Here is a 15,475-nt window from a genome sequence, read left to right on the forward strand (position 1 = left end):
TAATAGAGACTAGGGTGGGATAAGAGCTTTGGCACCCAATGGGTTTTCCTCTCACCTGCCTCTTGCACGTGACTGTAGAAATTTCCTTTCATCTATCCGTGCTTCAACTCCCACACCTGCAAGATGAAGCTAATAATAGCGCCAACTTCACACAGCTATTCAGTGGTTCAAAGAAAAACACTTGGCACACAGGACATTTGTTAAATGGCCAATGTTCTTGAGAGGTCATTTAGAAGGGTTCCCAATCCATCCACCTTCAAAGCTACCCTGACCTGGGGAAGCTTCTCCCTCCTCCCCCCTCCCCAACAAGCAGCCAGAAGCTAGCAAACTTCCTCTCTTTTAAAAAATCTTCTGGGCTGGAGAGATGGCTTAGCGGTTAAGCGCTTGCCTTGAAGCCTAAGGACCCCAGTTCGAGGCTCGGTTCCCCAGGTCCCACGTTAGCCAGATGCATAGGGGGCGCACGCGTCTGGAGTTCGTTTGCAGAGGCTGGAAGCCCTGGAGCGCCCATTCTCTCTCTCCCTCTGTCTTTCTCTCTGTGTCTGTCGCTCTCAAATAAATAAATAAATAAAAATAAAAATAAAATAAAAAATAAATCTTCTGAGAAAGTAGGCTTGGGAGCAGGGGGTGGCGTGGCCTCCCTAAGCTGACAACACCTTTGCCTTGTCCCTAGGTGTCAACCGGGGCCCTGATCCTTTCTCAAAGCTGGTTGTCAGGTAACTTCAATCTAACTAGCACCTCATCTTTGATGAAAGAGTGTCCTCCCTGGGCTCTGTCCAGTACTCATCACAATAGGTGGAATGTAATTATTCCCATTTCTCAAATGGGGAGACTGAGGCTCGGAGCACTCGAGTGACACTTCACAGAGCTTGAAGTCAATGAGCTTAGAGAAATGCGTTGTTCTACCGCCAGCCAGTGCCGCCTCTCCTGCGCTCCTCCACCTGGGCTCTCCTTGCATCCCTCTCTCCATCGTTCACTTTGTGTCTCTCATTACACGTGTGGTTTGTGTGTGTGTGTGTTTTCCCCCCTTTGGGATATCTCTCTCCCATCATCTCTGACTTTCATTTCTCCTCTCCCCGCAGAAAAGACTGGGCAGAAGGTCTTTCTTTCCACTTCAGATCCAAACTTCCCAAAATGATTCTAAAACAAAAGAAGGGGCTTGAGGAAGCTTGTCACTAGCTTGGCTGGGGGAGGGAGGTGAGTCCTGGGCGCAGAAGTATAAGCAGATTGATAGGGGAATAAGGGCAGGTCTGTGCAAGGTAGGGGGAGAAAGAAGCAGAGCCCCTCCGCCACCAGGCCCTCCTCCTCCACCCTCCCTCATTGCGGATCACTGTTCTGACGCTGGGTCCACTGTTCACCCCAGGAGACAGAACCCTACAGAAAGAGGCAATGGTGGCGCATGGAAAGGAGCGGCCGAGGCAGGCACACAAGCGGCCAGTGGAGAAGTGAAGCCCCTGCACTCGCCCTCCGCAGCCCAACTACACGTGGGAATCACAGCCCAGCCCCCCAGCGAGGCTCCGCCACCACTGATGACCAGCAAGGCCCGCACCTTTTTCCCTCCCCACAGTAATGACCCACCGCTACCCACTGGGCAGAGAAAGAGCGCCACCTTCTGGTCAGATTCAAAGCTAGACCCTCCCCCCTTTCTCTCTCTCTCTCTCTCTCTCTCTCTCTCTCTCTCTCTCTCTCTCTCTCTCTCTCTCTCTCTCTCACACACACACACACACACACACACACACACACACACACACACACACACACACACACACACACACAATGACCCAAATCACACCTTCCCATTTCCCTAGGACAACTTTGAGTATAGCCTTCAAGGCCTCCGGACAATCTCTGGCCTATTGCAAGCACTCAACAGTGACAGTGCCAACCTGAGCTCGACAGTTAGGTTCAGCAAGATCACATCTTTGGCCTTAAAGCCATGTTTGGGTGGACAACTGTCTAACTATTGTATTGAGTTTTCCATGTAGTTTTGTGTGTGTGTGTAGTTTTTCAAGGTAGGGTCTCACTCTAGCCCAGGCTGACCTGGAATTCACTAGGTAGTCTCAGAGTGGCCTCAAACTCACAGTAATCCCCCGACCTCTGTCTCTCAAGTGCTGGGATTAAAGGCGTGCGCCACCACACCCGGCTGTGCCGTGTATTTTTAAGATGGCAAGGAAAGAAGAGAGAAGGTGAAAAGGTTGAAAAATTAGACGGACAGAATCAAAACCAGAGACCATCAGGCCTGTGTAAAGTGGGGAGTCATTAGACTTCACCTGCCCCCCAGGCCTCCTTCAACCGTGAAGGAAAATGGGGAAATTAGAGGCATTCTGTGGTGCTGGAAATAGAGCAATCGAGGTTGTATCTGAAAGGCAAGGTATAATTAGGGATTATATAATTTGACCCTTGATAACATGTAAATCGATGGCTCAGCTTTCAGACACTCTGCTTCTATTTCTTTCAAGTATAACAAAACCAAAGGTGGCAGCAACCTCCTGGCCCATGGGGACAGTCGGCACTGAGGCCCCCACACCCCAGCACCAACACCATTGTCACCAGTGTAGCATGACCAGAAAGGCTCTAGAGGCAGCATGGTGTGAAAAGACAACAGGAGCCTGAAGCCACACCCTGGATCTCCCATCTGAACACCTTAGAACTTTAGAAAAGGCAGAATAAATCTGTCCGGTCTTCATTTTTCATCTTTAAAATAGGGATGATGACAGTATCTGCTAAGCATCCTCCAAGAGCTGGCCTAAGGCCACACGAGATACAGGGAAGGAGACTGATGCCAATCAAATGTGTGTGTGCCGGAGTTGCCAAGTCACTTTGTGTTGCAGTCAGGTTCATATTGCTGGAAGAAATCACCTGACCAAGAGCAGTGGGAAAAAAGGAGGTTTTTTTGGTTTGTTTGGTTTTTTTTTTTGTTGTTTGTTTGTTTGTTTTGGTTTTTTTTTGTTTTGTTTTGTTTTGGCTTATAGACTCAAGGGGAAGTTCCATCATGGCAGGGGGAAATGATGGCATGAACAGAGGGGGGATATCACCTCCTCACCAGCATCAGGTGGATAGCAGCAATAGTAAAATGTGCCAAAACACTGGCAAGGGGAAACTGGTTATAATACTCATAAGCCCACCCCCAACAATACACTGCCTCCAGGAGGTATTATTTCCCAAATCTCCATCAGCTGGGAACCTAGCATGCAGAACACCTAAGTTTATGGGGAACACCTGAATCAAACCACCACATCCTGCCCCTGGCCCCCATAAACTGATAACCATACATGATGTAAAATGCAATGCATTCATCCAACTTTAAAAGTTCCCATAGTTTTTATCACTACCAGTGATGTTCAAACATCCCCATAGTCCAAGGTCTTTTAGCTGAGCCATAATACCAAAAAAATTCCCCCCCAAAATCCCATAATGCCACAGAATAAACGCTCACACTGAAAAGATGGCATTGAGCATAGCAAAGAATATTCAACCAATACAAGATTTAAAACAGGACAAACATCAAACTCTGTAGCTTCAAGTCCAACAACTCCAGTCAGTGACAAATCTCCAAGTCCGATAATTCTAACCATCAACAAGTCTCTGGAGTTCTAATTCTGCTCCTCCAGCTAGGCTACTCACAGTTTCAGAAAACTTCATCCGGGGCCAGCAGCTTTCTAGCAGCCATCTCATGGTCCCGGCATCTCCACCAGGTCTGCACTGCAACCCACAGTCCATCCTCAGGGCTCCATAGGGTCTCCATGCAGGCATCCAGCAAACCTGCTTCACATTGCCCATGGCCACTTCCAAGAACAAGACCATGTTGTAAATGCAATGACCCTCTCCTTCCTGCATTTCTTAGACTACCAGGAGGGGAATAAGAAGGGGAATTGAAGAACAGGACACTCTAGGATTCAGGCCCTTTCAAAAGATTGCATTCTTCCTTTTGTCCCAATACAGGTCAGCTGGCCCAATCTCAATGGTTGTAATTAATCTCTCATATAATTGCAACTGAACAGGCAGAAGTTTCAGCCCAAAGATTTCATTTCTGTGCCATATCCCTCTGCTCACGCCAGTCCATTTCTACGCAAAGCAACCCTGCACAAGTTCTCAGGACATGGGCATAATAGCAAGCCTCTCACACAAATTGCCTCTAGCCCAGCCGGGGCAAAGAACTTTCTCACCCTCACAAACTAAACCTCACAGTCCATAGTTCTTACTGCATTCAGCTCTTTCAACTCTGACCAGAATAGTCCATCAAGCTGTACTTACAGCACTGCAAGGCGTCTCTGAGGCCAAGGTTTTAAGTCCTTCCACATTCCTCTTGGAAATCAGCTCCAGAAGGCCAAAGCCACACAGTCAGGTGTCCAGCAGCAATCCCACTCCTCTGCTACCAACTGTACTGTTACAGTCAGGTTCGCATTGCTGGCAGAAATCACCCAAGATCAGCCTGTGGGGGAAAAAATCATTTATTTTGGCTTACAGGCTGGAGGGGAAGCCCCGTGATGGCAGAGGAAACGATGGCAGGAGCAGAGGGTGGACATCACCCCCTGGCTAACATAAGGTGGACAATAGAAACAGGAGAGTGTGCCAAACACTGGCTATGACACCCATAAGCCCATCCCCAACAATACACTGCCTCCAGGAGGATCTAATTTCCAAATCTCCATCAGCTGGGAACCTAGCATTCAGAACGCCTAAGTTTATGGGGGACACCTGAATCAAACCACCACACAGGGTAAGGAGGTAAGTTTCTGGAACATCCTCAACCAGTGGGAAATGAGTTTGGTAAACATGTGTTTCAGACTTCTTACCAAAGGCAGACCACTCTAGAAGGCAGGCTTTCTGTTTTTTAAATGTCTATACTTAGGCTCACTTCACCAATGCCAACAACGTTTAAAACATACTCTTCTTTTGCATTTTTGGCCTCAGTCTCAGTATTTCCTCCTCCCCATCCTTTTTCTTGGGATAACTTTCCCAATTAACTACCTGGTATTCAAATCCTTATCTGAGGCTCCAAACAAAGTCTGATGATTAATCTATGGTTGTCAATGTGACAGGATTTAGAAACACCTAGGAAATAAGCCTCTGGGCATGCCTGGGTCAAATTCCCTTGATTAGATTAATTAAGGTGGGAAGACCAACCCTGACTATAGGCAGCATCACTCCAGGGGCTGGGGTCTCGGGCTGGATAAAAAGGAGAAAGAGAGCTGAGCAACATCATTCATTGTTCTCTGTTTCCTGACTGTGGGCTGAAAAGAGATGAGACCCAAATACCAAGTGTTCCCTTGTGCAGTAAGAAGAACTAAAAAGAAAGTTCAGCTGGGTTGAAGGTAAAGTGATGAATGATGAAAGGGAGAAGAAAGAGGTCTGTTTTAGACAGGTGCTCTGGGTAGGACTCTCTGAGGAAGTGCCATATGAACAAAAGCTACGTTGAACAGACATCTGGAAAAATCCAGAGACCAGAAAGTACAAAGGCTCTAAGGCAGGACCGACTTGAGAGGGAATTAGACAAGACTGGGCCTAAGAAAGGGAATGAAAAAGATATAACACCTCCTGCCTGCTCCAGCAGAACCGTAATTCAGAGTCTGATCCAGTTTCATCCAATCAGCTCTCTCTCCCTCTCACACCCCCACTGAGGTGGGTCTACCCCTTCCTGAGCCCAGACCTGAGCCTGAGGGTAATAAGATGATCAATAGATCTTACCAGGTGGGCTAGGCCTCTTTTTTGGCCTTTTGCCTTTCCTGAACTTCCAAGTCCCTGCCCTGCTGGGCTCATCTGCGAAGGCCCTGACTCTTACTCCTACTCCTGACTTCTACATCCAGGAGCTCTCTGTTCTTTCCTTTTCCTCTTTAATCTAGTGAAGTCTCTCTAAGTCTTACCTTCTGGCCTGTGGATTTAATTCTTTAAATTCATAAGACAAAGATCCAGGGTACCCTAAATTTATTGGTTCAATTGGCATTAGTAAGGAGCCCCAGAGCTCCCCTAACAAACTGTAGAAATTTGAGTTCAGTCAAGTCTACAACAGCCAGAGAATAATACCAGAAGATAATGCCAGAAAGATTCAGAGCGACCTATTGTCCTGAGGCTGTGAGAAGACTGAGGATGAAAATCTTCAAAAGTTTCCATCAGGAAGTGAACAGATATGTCTTACATTTTAGAAGATAGTTTCACATTATAGCTAACATATATCCTTATACAACTTAGATATCTATATTCGTTCATATGTCACATTCAAATAGATGCTACTTACATATGTTCTATCGCATATACCAAATAGTACAGACTTTTCAAATTTTAATCCCAGTTTGATTGTGCTCAAAACACATAAAACTGAATACCTAATTAGCCATAAATGCCACTTTATGTGAGAGGGAAATGATTTAGATGCAAAATAGGCATGAACAAGTTGCAATATATTCTAAAGATACAAAATAATCATCTAAGTTCCAATAAAGTCTAAAAAGTTCAGTAATTTGTTATATTATCTCTGAGGTCATTTCTTTTTGGCTATATAGTTGATATAGTCAAAAGAAGATATTAAAATGTACATTAGGAGCCAGGCATGGTGGTGCATACCTTTAATCCCAGCACTCAGGAGGCAGAGGTAGGAGGATCACCATGAGTTTAAGGCCACCCTGAGACTCCATAGTGAATTCCCAGTCAGCCTGGGCTAGAGTGAGACTCTACCTCAAAAAAACAAAAAAAGAAAAAAGAAAAAATGTACATTAGGGCTGGAGAGATGGCTTAGAGGTTAAGGCACTTGCCTACAAAGCCAAAGGACCCAGTTTCAATTGCTCAGGACTCACATAAGACAGATGCACAAGGGTGGTGCATGCATTTGGGTCCATTTGCAACAGCTGGAGGCCCTAGTGTGCCCATTCTCTCTCTCTCTCTCTCTCTCTCTCTCTCTCTCTCTCTCTCTCTCTCTCTCCTCCCTTCTCTCTCTCAAAAAAAATAAATAAAAATATATAAAATGTACATTAAATGCTTGAGAAATATTCTTCTACAGTTTTTGATCATGGTAAAATGTACATAACATTATAACCTTTAATTTCAATGTCATCAAGTCCATTAACATTGTTGGGCAACCATCACCACCACCCCCCAACTCTTTTCATGTGGCAAAATTGAAACTCTGTCCACTAAACACTGACTCCCCACTTTTCCTTTCACCCCTTCCCTATCATCTTGCTTTCTTTCTCCATGACCCTTTCTGCTCTAGGCACCTTAACAGACTCTCATCTTGCTCCACCCCCTCTGACTGGCTTATTTCTCTGAGTACAATAATGTCATTAAGACACACCCATGGTGAAGCATGGGTCAGCACATCTTTCCTTTTTATTGCTGAATAGTTTTATGTTTTAATATATACTGTAGTGGTTTGAATATAAAATGTCCCCTACAAATTCCTGTGTTTGAATATTTAATCCCTAGTTAGTGGCACTATTCTAGAGGGTTTTTAAACCTTTAAAATGGGGAGTTCTGCTAAAGGAAGTGTCACTGGGGCAAGCCTTGGGGTCTATAATCCAATTCAACTTCCTCTCTCCTTTCCTCTCCCTCTCTCTGTCTCTCTCTCTGTCTCTCTGTCTCTCTCTCTCTCTCTCTCTCTCTCTCTCTCTCTCTCTTTCCCTCTCTCTGTCTCTCTCCTCTCTTTCTTTCTCTCCTCTCTCTCCCTCTCCTCTCTCTTTCCCTCTCTCTGTCTCTCTCCTCTCTTTCTCTCTCTCCTCTCTCTCCCTCTCCTCCCTAGTGATGTGATGATGTGACATTAGTTTGCTGCTCTTGCTTTCTCCACAATGATAGACTTACCCTCTGGAACTGTAAGCCAAAAATAACCCCCTTCCTTTCTCAAGCTGATTCCAGTTGGGTATTTTGTCCCAGCAACAAGACTGTGACTGATACATACACACCACTTTTTTTTTTATTATTCATATATTGGTCACTGAGTACTTGAGTTACTTTTACCTCTTGCTATTGTGAAAAACACTGCTATGAACATGAGTGGATCAATATCTATTCATGCCCCTGCTCTCAATTTTTTAGCATATGTCCAGAAATGGGATGATTAAGTCATAAAGTAATTCTGTTTTTTAATTAATTTATTTAAATGATCATACAAAGTATTAATTTCCACTATGACAGTTTCAAACAAAATTTATTTTTGCTGATTCTTCACCCTCTTCTCTCCCATCTCCCTGTCCCTTTGTAGCATGGCCCCAATCCGAACCCCCCCCAAAAAAATGAATGTGATATGGAAGCAAAAAGTAACCTTCTTTTTGCTTTCAAATCACATTCATTCTTTTGCCCTACCCATTCTTCAGTGTCTCCTTTTCCCTTCTCATGGTTCCCTTTCTAGTTTTATAGTACATATTTATACATACACACACACACACACACACACACACACACACACATACATACATATATAATGTTCATATATATATGAATATTAAAAGCTAGAATCTGAATTTGAAAGAGAACATTCAATGTTTGTCTATCTGGGTCATCTCCCTTAATAGTTTCCAGATCCATTACCCTGCAAATTTTAAATTTTCATTTTTCTTTATTGCTTAATAAAATTCCATTTTATATATATACACCATATTTTCAATATTCATTCAGGAGTTGATGGCTCTCTCAACTGATTCCTTTTTTTTTTTTACCTATTTTGAATGAAGCAGCAATGAACATGGATGAGCAAGTATCTTTATAATATATTGACTTAAAGTCCTCTGGGTGTATGCCCAGGAGTGGTATAGCTAGGTCATATGTACTTTGATTTTTCTTTTTTTTTTTTTTTTGAGAAACCTCCATACTGATTTCCATAATTACTATACTACATGCCCACCAGCAGTGAATAAGGGCTCCTTTTTCTCCATATCCTGGCCAACATATGTTGTATTGATGTGAGCCATTATGACTGTAGTGAGATGAAATCTTCAAGCAGTTTTTATTTGCATTTTCCTGATGGCTAAGGATTTTGAACCCTTTCTCAAATATTTATTTGCCATTTCTGTTCCTTCTTTTGAAAATTACTTATTCATTTTGTTAGCCCATAAGAGGTATCTTGGTGCTTAATTTTTTCAGTTTAGATCTTCTAGACAGGGCTATATATTTAAGTATATTTAAAGGATGGACTTAAGGCACTTGCTTGCAAAGCCTAAGGGCCCAGGTTCAGTTCCCTAGTACCCATGTAAGCCAGATGCACAAAGTGGCGCATGCATTTGGAGTTTGTTTGTGATAGCTAGAGCCCCGATGCACCCATTCACTCTTTCTCTCTCTCAAATAAATAAATATAAATAAAATTAAAATAAATATTTTCTAAAGAAAGGGGAAAAGTTTCTATCTTATAGATACTAATCCCTTATCAGAAATAGAGCTGACAAAGATTTTCCCCCATTTTGTAGGCTGCCAGCTTATTCTGCTTTTAGTTTACTTTGATAGACAAAGGATTTTTAATATCATGTAGTCTCATTTGTCAGTTCTTGAGGTAATTTGCTGAAGTAGTGGGGTTCTCTTCAGAAAGTTCTTGGCAACATCTCTGTCTGAAGTACTTACCCTGTTTTCCCCTAGGAGTTTCAGTGTTCCAGGTTTTAGGTTAAAGTCTGATCCTCTTTGAATTGATTTTAATGCAAAGTGAGTCCGGTGATTTGAGTTAGGTGTCCCCCATAAACTTGGGTCTTCTGAATGCTAGATTCCCAGCTGATGACAATTTGGAGGTGTTTGTTGAGGGTGGGCCAAAATGAGGGTATTATAGTCAACTTCCCCTTACCAGTGTTTGGCTTGTTTGCCTGCTGCAGGGTTCCACCAGCTGTGGCAGAAGTGATGTCTGGCTTCTGTTCATGGCATGTTTTCCCCTGCCATCATGGAGCCTCCCCTTGAGACTGTGAGCCAAATAAATTCTTTCTCTTATCAGTTGCTTTTGGTCAGGTGACTTGTGTCAGCAACTAGAAGGTAACTACAGCAGTAATTTTGTACCAGAGAAATGGGGTCATGACTGCAATGAATCTGACCATGTGGGTTTTGGTCCTTTGGAACTTGTGTGCTGGAGGAATGTAGAAGGACTTGATACTTGGGATGGAGTAAGCGTCACAGTGAGATAAGCAAGGTTTCGTGGGCTATTCTGGAGAGAGTTTGAAAATGCTAAATGCAGAGAGAATTGTACACTGAAGTCTTGGCTTATGAAATTACAAAGGAGAAGCAGAGAACTTTATTGGTTACTGTCATAAAGGCTGGCTATGTTCTTTTGCCCATGCCCACAGTTTGATCAAGTTTGAATTGGCAGAAGGTATAAAACAAAAAGATGTGAAGGATGTACAGTTGCTCACAGGAAAAATTCAAGCAAGTTTAAAGTTACTGGAACAGAGGCTGGTTTTAGGTTAATAAAGCTGTGGTTGCTAAACAGATTACCACCATTAAGGGTGGGCCAACTGCTTTTCTTGCGGACAGTGGAAAGATGTCTGAGGGTGAAACTACTCAGGAAAGGCTCAATGAGTAGAAAGGCAAATTATTGTTTTATAAGGAAGAATGCTAAAGGCATATGCTACTTTCAGGTTCAAGATTTATGTCAACCTCCGTCTTACAAATTTGGCTGTTTCACATACCTAGTGATGGTTTTGAAAGCAATAAAAATGCAGGGAAGGGCTGGAGAGATGGGTTAGCAGTTAAGGTGTTGGCCTGCAAAGCCTAAGGACCTAGGATCAATTCCCCAGTACCCATGTAAGCCAGATGCACAAGGGGTACATGCATCTGGAGTTTGTTTGCAGTGGCTGGATGCCCTGGTATGCCCATTCTCTCTCTCTCTCTCTCTCTCTCTCTCTCTCTCTCTCTCTCTCTCTCTCTCTCTCTCTCTTAAAATGGACAATCATTTTTTTTAATGCAGGGAAGCAGGTCATGAAGTACACATGGTTATAGAAGCTGTTGCTGGGATGCAGCATGTGAAACAAGCGTTCAATCTGTTTACAAGCATAGTAAGGCCATTGTATAAAGAGAACCAGTTCCAGGAACCAGCTGCAGAGATGCAGCATTGTAAAGCAGGGTGAGGTCCCTGTACTGAAGGCCAAAAACAGCCATTGTATGAAGCTGTGAAGATGGACCATGATCTGCAGTGCAGATCCAGAGATGTTTGGTATATACCAGGATTGTGCAACAGCTACCATGGAGAGCTGGTGGCTCAGGACTAGATGTTTGCTTGGGCTGTGACCCAAGCTGGAGGGAAAAAATAGAAAATCGAGAAACTATGTTAAATGGTTGCCTACTGGTTGATTTGCATATGTCCAGTCTCTCCTTGTTATGCCTTTTTACAATGGAAATGTTTGCTCTGTGCCATTATGTGTTAGAAATATATGCAACTTGTTTTGATTTTACAGGTCTTACAGTTAAGAGACAGTCTCAAATCTCAGATAAGGCCCAGATGGGCATGAGACTTTGGAACAGTCTTAAAGTTGGTAAAGCTTGTGGGGACCTTTGAAGGACTGAATGCAGTTTTCATAGTGAGATAGTCATGAATCTATGGGGGTCAGGGATGGAATGTGGTAGTTTGAATGTGTGGGCCCACAGACTCAGGCTTGAATCTTGAGTATCTGGTAGGCAGAGCCCTACTGGGGAACAGGCATGCCACTGGGGACAGATCTTGGAGTCCAGCCCTAAGGTGCAGGAGAACAGTTGGAGCTCTGGGATGTTGTGTTTGCTAGTGTTTGATTGTGTCTCTCTGCTTGGATCTATGAAAGGAAGCCAGTTTCTTCCACCATTGATGGTGGTCCACTGGATTTTGGAAGCCTGAAATAAACCCTTCCCTCCAATTAGCTGCTTCTACTTAGATGTTTGTCTCAGCAATAACAAGCTAACCACAAATGCGAGAAATATGGGTCTAATTCCATTCTTTTGCAAGTAGATGTCCAGTGTTGCCAGCACTGTTTATTAAATAGAATGTCTTTTCTCCAGTTTATGTTCTTAATACCATTATCAAAAATTAGGTGTCCAGTCTAATGCAGAAGAAGTAGTGGAAAGAATGTAAGAGCCAAAGGAAGGGTAGGACTCCTTACAACGTGCTCCCTCAAGACATCAAATGGCCTGCATATCCATGACCTCACAGTGCCTGACACTACCTACACAAGACCATCATAATGAGTAAAAGATCATGACACCAAAATAAAAGAGAGACTGATCGAGATGGGGAGGGTATATGATGGAGAATGGAATTTCAAAGGGGAAACTGGGGGGGGGGGAGGGAGGGTATTACCATGGTATATTTTTTATAATCATGGAAGATGTTAATAAAAATTGAGAAAAAAAATTAGGTGTCCAAAGCTGTGTGGGAGTTTTCTGTTTGTTTTTGATGGTCTGCCTTACAGTTTTCTGTAGTTCCCAATGCATTTTACATTTTTACCAGAAGTACACAAAAGGTTTCTCTTTTCCATATCCTCAGCAATGCTTGCTATTTTCTGGACTTACTCAAAGTGGCCATCCTAATGGGTGTGTGGTGATGCTCTCTTATGATTTCTGAGCCTATTTCCCTACTGACCAGGGATGCTGTATATCTCTTTTTTCATGTCATTGCTATTTGTATATCTTCTTTGAGGAAATATCTATTCAAGTCTTTTTTTTTAATTTGTTTATTTGAGAGTGGCAGACAGAGAGAGAAAGAGGTAGATAGAGAGAGAGAATGGGCACACCAGGGCCTCCAGCCACTACAAACGAATTCCAGATGTGTGCACCCCTTTGTGCATCTGGCTAACGTGGGTCCTGGGGATTTGAGCCTTGAACCAGGGTCAAACCTCTAAACCCAACTGCTAAGGCATATCTCCATCCCCATTTCTCCTTTATATAGAGAACAGGAACATATCTCACAGGTCCTCCCACATCAACTGATCTATTCTACAAAGTCCCTTATAGAGGCTTCCAGAGACTTATAATCCTGTCAACTTGACAACCAGAGACTTACCATCACAGAAGGGAATTAAGGACTCTACTGGGAATTGGGGTTACTTTACCATGATTCCAGAGAGCCACAGTAGGCCATTGTGTGGAGTAGTGAAACTGAACCCTAAGTTGTACTAGAGGCCCCAGATGTTAGAGATGCCCAAACCATGGGAACATCTAATCTATCAAGAAAACCTGTAGGCTCAGAGAAATTCTGGCCCACAAGAAAGACCACGAGTGTAACAGGTGGCCAAGCTGGGGAAATGGAGCTGCGCATGCTTTGTAAAACCCAGATCACTTCATCCTGAGTCCCAGGTACTGGGAGCTGCAAGATTTGACATTTGCCCATCTGGGGTTGGTCTGTTCTTTCCTTGCGATGCCTCCATTCCTCCATTTTGAAATGAAAATTTTTTCTGGCCCATTATATGTTGGAAGTATGTAACTTACACTTAATTTTATAGGGCTCACAGTTAAGAGACTGCCTTGAATTTCAGATGAGACTGTGGACTTTTGGGCAGTATTGAGGCTATTAGAAGACTATGGGGAATATTAAAGCTGAACTGAATGCATTTTGCATCATGAGATCATCATGGGGCCTATGGGGGACAGGGTAAATGTGGTTTGAATGTAACAAAACCTCCCATGAACTCATGAGCTTGAATACTTGATCTGAAGCTGGTGGTGCTGTTCTGGAATACTATAGGACCTTTAGGAGATAGAACCTCGCTGGAGGAAGTGTGTCATTGAGGGCATGCTGTGAGGTGTCATAGCCTGGCTTCTTATCTACTTTACTCTCTGTCTTCTGGCTCTGGTGAGATGTGACCTTGCCTTGCCACTCTGATTTTCTATGCCTTCCCTACCATGATGAAACTTCCCTAGGAAAATGTAAGCCAAATCAAACCCATTTATTTCCATAGGGTTTTGTGGTCAGGTATTTTGTCCCAGCAATGAGAAAGTAAATGATACATCTATCCAATTCTTTTCTATATCTCCGAACCTCTTATAGTATCAGCTTTCCATTAAGCAAAATAATCATCCTTTTTAAAGACAAAGTTTATTTTGGCTCAGAGGTTTGAGAGTTTTAGCCCATGAGCAGTTGGTCCCATAGCTTTTGAGCCTATGGAAAGAAAATTCTGTCATGGCAAGAGTTTATGCAGGAGGAAGCTACTCACTTCATGACAGCTAGAAAGCAGAGAAAGGGCCATTATCTCTGTATCTTTTTCATAAGCAAGTCCCATACGACTAAAAATCCTTCAACTAGGCTCCACCTCCCACAGCAACACAAGCTGAGGATCAAGGTTTCAGCTCATGGGCACTGGGAGGTACTTATCCAACCCATGGCATCTTTGGGTCATACTGTTCCCTCTTTCCAGGATTCCTTCCCCGACCCACTACCTGGCAGTCTCCTCCAATGTCCATCTCAAATGCCACCTCCTTTAGAACCCTTTCCTGACCATCCCTGCACCCTCTCAATTTTAGCCTCTACCTCCCATTCTAAGCAAAGGCCATTGCTCCCTCCTCTGTGTTTCCACAGCACCCTTCAGAGCCTCACTACTATTCTCTTTGCAAGTGTTGGCTAGCCTTCCTGCGAAGTGGAGGATTAAATGGTGTGGTGTTTTTCTTCACATGTCTATCCTTCAATCTCTGTTCATCATAAGTGCTCAATAAACTCCTGAAGAAAACTGATAGGGTAGAGAGGGAGATAAATAGATTTGAAGGAAGCAAGAACATATGGAGAGAAGAAGAAAAGAAGGATAAAAAGAAGAGAAGCAGAGACGAAGGGAGAGAGGGAGGGAGGAAAGGAAAGAGGATTTTTTTTACCCCTTCTCTTCTAATTGCAAAGAGACTGCTAAAATAATTTACTATATTCCTCAATGCTCACATCAAATATCACACAGAACCCATTGCCCATTCAGCTCATGCCCCATCAGGAGAGACAATCTCTGCGCAGATAGAAGCTTCCTGCATTTTCCCTCTTGTATTTTCCATATAAGCAGTAATGAAATGGGTGGAATTCAACTCCATGTTTCATAGACCTTTGCTTTTCCAATACCAACCCTTAGACTATTAAAAAAAAAAAAAAAAAAAAGAGTGGACAAAAGCCCATGGCCATGTTTCAGGGCCTTTCCTGAGAGCTCTACTTGGGAAGATCTCCAGCGGGGTGCTTTGGTGCCTTGCAGGATCCAAGGCCTGATAGAAGCAGGAAACGTGATTATGACCACTCTCCACAGCGATTACTGGCTCAGGCACTCTAATAGCTCTTAGCAAAAATTACCCCTCCATCATGATGAAGACAGAAACAGCAGTCACAAATAAGTGCCAAAGCCCGCAGCACGTGTCATGAGCAGTTAACCCTTGGGAGCCCACGGTTCCTAATCCAGACCTCAAATAGCCCATTAACTCTCAAGTCCCCCCCTAAATGCCAAAGCCCCCAACCCATACCCCTACAACCTCTTCCTAGACAGCCATACTAGGTGACAGCTGATAATGCCACTGCCTCACAGGCCAGCTCTGTAGCCACAGCTGAGGGTCAGTTTCAATCTAAACTATGCTCATGTCCCAAGGGTAAACGTGA

Source organism: Jaculus jaculus, chromosome 7 (genome assembly GCF_020740685.1).
Source record: "Jaculus jaculus isolate mJacJac1 chromosome 7, mJacJac1.mat.Y.cur, whole genome shotgun sequence".
NCBI classification, from domain to species: domain Eukaryota; kingdom Metazoa; phylum Chordata; class Mammalia; order Rodentia; family Dipodidae; genus Jaculus; species Jaculus jaculus.